Raw genomic sequence first — 4,942 nt, forward strand, 5'->3', positions numbered from 1 at the left:
GGTCTCTCCTAGCCAAAATCAAAGGGGAGGGGTTTGGGATAGAAAAAACAGTGATTGGGTGGCAACCTTTTTATGTGGGTGGTGAGGAAATTGAGTCACACCCACAGCTTACAAAGTAGAAACCATAAAAGACAAACCCCTTTTTCTCTGGGCTTCTACCTTTTCTGTGAGTGGTTAATTTTCCTCATTTAATGCTTTCTAGTTCCTGGTTCCCATAAAAAAGGAGAGAAAAAAAAACAAAAGAAGACTGAGTTCTTGAAAACAGAGACGGCTGAGTAACAAGCAGTACATTTTTTTTTAAAGACAGTAAATGACATGGGAGCTGAAAAGAGCAAGCTGATATTAAATCAAGAGATCAGCTCTCATCATTAATCTGGGTGGCCACAAATATGATTCAAGAGGAATGCCAGGCAGATCAGTAGTAGCCAAACTATAGCATATGATATTAGGATAATAGATGCTCAAGTGGTTGTACTTTCTGTCTCCATGTGGCTTTATTCTTCCAGTGTATGTATTTATTCTCTCCCTTTGTTTTGTTTCACCCTCTCTCCCCTTTTTCTTTCCCCAAAGAGTGAGGCAGCAAATTGCCTGCCTTTTACCTGCCTTGTATATAATGCAAATAGAGAAGCTCCTAACAAAATGACAGCAGCCAAGATCACATCTGTTTCAGGTTTAAAAACATATAGTTGAAATCTAAGCAGAGTGGGGTTCAGCCTCTCAGGAAGCATACTGGAGGGCATAGCACAGAAGCAATGAAGAATTTAACAGCAGCAACTGGCTGACAACAGTTAGAAGTTCCTTCTCAGAAAGATGGCATTGGAGCAAAAGCCGTGTCCAGCAAGACAAGTGCCAAGAATGTGAATATTAGGGCAATCTGCAATGGAAGGACCCTCAAAAATGCCATGTGTCATGGTATCACTAGTAAAATGTGGACGATTCATAGTCAGTGGCAACAGGAATCCTGGAAAATGCACACTATTCAGTTTAGGAACTTACTTAACCTGCACTGACTTGTCCAGTTTGCCAATGTGATTGTCTTCTGCATATTTCGGCAGGAAGAGTACTATGTGAATTTACAGTCATCAGAAATGATGGTCATGTGGTTAGAAACACACCGGACTGGGAGCCAAGTTTCCTGGGCTATATTCCCAGTTGGGTCTTCAGCAGTATGTGTGGCCTGATGCATATTGTTTAACTCTTCATTGGTGCAGCCAAAAATGGGAGGAAAAAGGTACATATCCTATGGCGAGATTGACGTCATCAAATTCCTGAAGAGAACAGTAAGGCATTTGAAGCCAGAAGTTTCTCTGAATTTCAAAGTACAGTGATGAGATGCAGTCTTAAATGTTAACATGTATCAAAGTTCAAGTTTCACTATATTTTAGCAAGTATTAAGCTCCTACCTAAAGTGAAGTCATTTTAGGAGAGCTTAAGGTGCAATACTGAAAGCTGTAAACAGAAATTAATTAACACTGTAGAATTGAAAAGGCAAGAATATATAAGCACAGGAGGTAAGCAGGAATAATAACAAAAATTAGAGTAGCTTGAGACAATGCATGTGGCTGCTCACAGTTACAGATTTCCAACAAATGGAGCTGTCCAGCTAGTGTCTTACCCCTTCAGAAGGTACTCATGCCTGGCACCTTGAATGAATCTCAAAGACACAGTGTTAAGGATTCCTGAACTAAATAGGCAGTTGGGCAACATACTCTCTGGGGCCATCCATTCAAAGATCCTAGGACTTTTGAGACTTTAGTGCTAGCACTGATTAACCTATACCTTTCAATATATCTCATATAGCTGTCCAGCATATATAGGACTAAAGGACTCTATTGCCCAAGGAGCAGATGAGCCTTTCTTCAGGATGGCTAAGCTGTTGCTTAGAATCTCATAAAAATCAACTATTGCCTTCAAGGTTACCTCTCTGTCATGTACACAAAAAGGTACTATCTCTTGAAGTTTGACTTGACAGGCTTCCATGGACATCAAAATGCATTCCTTAAGAAATGTGTCTGAACCATAAATGGGTTTTCTCTAAGAGGAAGTACGGGGATAGAGGAGGAGAAAGAGAGAGAAGGAATTTCTGAGTTGGACCTAAGTGGGAGATGACCTCTTAGAGTCCAATTACATGAGGACAGAGCTGATAGTTGCTCAATCCTGAGACCCTGAGGCATGTCGATGATTTCAGATGTCTTTCAACACACATGGATTATATTGTGGAATTTCAGACTATTAAGGAAACCCACAAGGCTATGGAACCATAAAAGAAAAGACCTGTGGGAGGAGAATTAGAAATTCTGCTTCCAAGCAGACGTTATTGCCAGGAGTATTTGAAATGCTTTGGAAGTAATTTTAATTTTAAAATACTTGCAAAATTAAGAGGCATACATCCAAGTTGCCAATAAGAGAACTATTAATGAACAACTAACAATGAGGTGGTTCTTTATGAGATCTCTTCTTGAAAAAGACCACTAACGTGTTGAGAGACCTTTAGGAGAATCCTTGCCAACAGCGACAGAAATGGAATGTAGCTACATTCCTGAAAAACACAAAAACACACATATAATGTATACAATTAGTAGCAATTTTTGTCTGTCTTGAAACCTGTGAGAAAATGATTGTGACTTTTGAAGTGAAGTAAGATACAAATATCCCAGAATGGCACACCTGCTTAATCAAAGGCACTCCGTGTGTGTCTATGTGTGTCTTTGTGTCTGTGTGTCTGTACAAATGTATGCGTGGCTTTGGTCTAAATCCTTTCTAATCAAAATTTGTTCTATGGACTAGTAACATAGATATCGCAGGGAGCCTTAAGAAATACAGAATTTCAGACCCTCATCTCCTGAATCAGATTGCATTTTATTAGGATTCTCTGATGATTCATATGCGTTTTAAAGGCTTGAGAAGTACTATCTAAATCACTTTTTTTTTTCAGAGACCCAACTATATGCCTATTAAATAAGACATTATAAAAATCCATTCATCTAGTAACATGGGGAGAATCAAAGACAATATAGGTGTACACAAGTATCTTCGAAATAGGGAACACAAGTCAACTTCTACTTTCTAAGGAAGAAAGGTCACTGGGAAATGTACCTGCATATAGTATCTCCCAAAGAAATTACTTAGTAGTGGTCAGAGCCTTTTAAGATTGTTATATAAACCTTATTTGTAATTTAATTCATATTAATTTATCACAGATGATTGAAACAATGGAATGCAGCATACATGAAAGTGCTTTGTAAATTGTGACATGCTATATAAATAGAAAATATAATTGTATTCTGTCACCCCCAGGACAGAAGTCCAAGTCATCCTTTGTGCCTCACTCTTTCTCACCTTGCTTCATACATACACTAACTTTGTAAAACATGTGCATATATTTTTAATTGAGCATCATTGACACACAGTGTTACATTTGTTTCAGGTGTACAACTTAGTGATTTGACAGATTTATACATTTTGCTACATTCACCACAAGTGTAGTTACCATCTGTCCCATTACATTATCACTCTTACAATATCACTATATTCCTTAGCTGTGACTTTTATTCCCGTGATTTATTCATTCCATAACTAGAAGCCTGTATCTCCCACTCTCCATCACCCTTGGCCACCATCAGTTGTAGATTTTATCTCTGGAATATATCACCAATCCACTCCCTTTTAAATATCATTTTTATGACTACTTTTTTTCATTTCTCTACTGTTCAATTTTATTTCTTTAGTTAGTGGTTTTTATTTTAATACAGTTTAATTAACATTCAGTGTTATATTAGTTTCAGATGTACAATATAGTGTTTCAACACTTCCATACATCACCTGGTGATCATCATGACCGCAGGACTCCTTAGTCTCCACACCTGTTTAATCCACCCCCCTGCCCTCCTCACATCTGGTAATCACCAGTTTGTTCTCTATAGTTAAGAGTCTGTTTCTTGGTTTGTCTCTCCCTCTCTCTCTGTCTCTCTCTCTGTCTCTCTCTCTCCAAATCATTATTATGATTTCTTAAAGTTAATCCCATTATCTTTTCCTAGGATTTTCCAGTGTCTCTCCTCTCATTCAGTAGGCATGTTGTTTTTGGTTACCTTCTTAAAAAGCAAATAGAATAATGTCACTCATGTACATGTAACTCTCTGTTGGCTGCCCACAGGCCATAGAGTCAAGTTCAATTGCTTTCACCTGCCTTGCAAGGGCCTTGAGAATATAAATCAATTTACTTTGTAAACCTTACTTGCTGAAACCATTCCTTTCTATTTCTGTACCCCAGCTTTATACCCCAACTACAATTTACCACTTTCATTTTCCTGTTAGAATCAATAAGTTCACAAGCCCATGCGTATTCATTATTTAGGTAGGGTAACAGCCTTCTTGTCTTGGATAATGAAATTATTACAGGTAATTTTATGTTATTATAAAAAGAGTTTAGTAAACAGTAAGAAAACATTGCATAAATTGTGTATTAACTTCTCTTTAATAAATTTTTTTCTTGCTTAATGACAAATCTCAATAACATTCTGGAGTCATCAATATTTAAAGATGTCTAGGTGATCTTTGCAAACTTTTTTCACCAATTTAACCATTAATAATTACTAATCAATCTAAAGTGTATTTGGGGGCAACTGATTAAGGGTGGAGGCTTTGTAAGAATGATAGAATTTTGGTGTTTAATATGTATGTCCATTTATAATGTCATAGAGGATCATGAATTTATTGGATTCAGAAAATGTGCAGAATAAACCTGCAAAATATTCTCAAAATTTGAGCTCTCTAAATAATACTATATATAGATATAATACCAAAATACTACATTTCTAAAATAGTTGATAAATTCTATAAAATATATATAGTTATAATTTATTTGTTATATTACATGGTATTGTGAAGCCAGATTCAAGTATCCGTATTTTAATTCACCATTATCTCTTTTTTTAATCTTTCT

Source organism: Panthera uncia, chromosome F2 (genome assembly GCF_023721935.1).
Source record: "Panthera uncia isolate 11264 chromosome F2, Puncia_PCG_1.0, whole genome shotgun sequence".
Classification (NCBI taxonomy): Eukaryota; Metazoa; Chordata; class Mammalia; order Carnivora; family Felidae; genus Panthera; species Panthera uncia.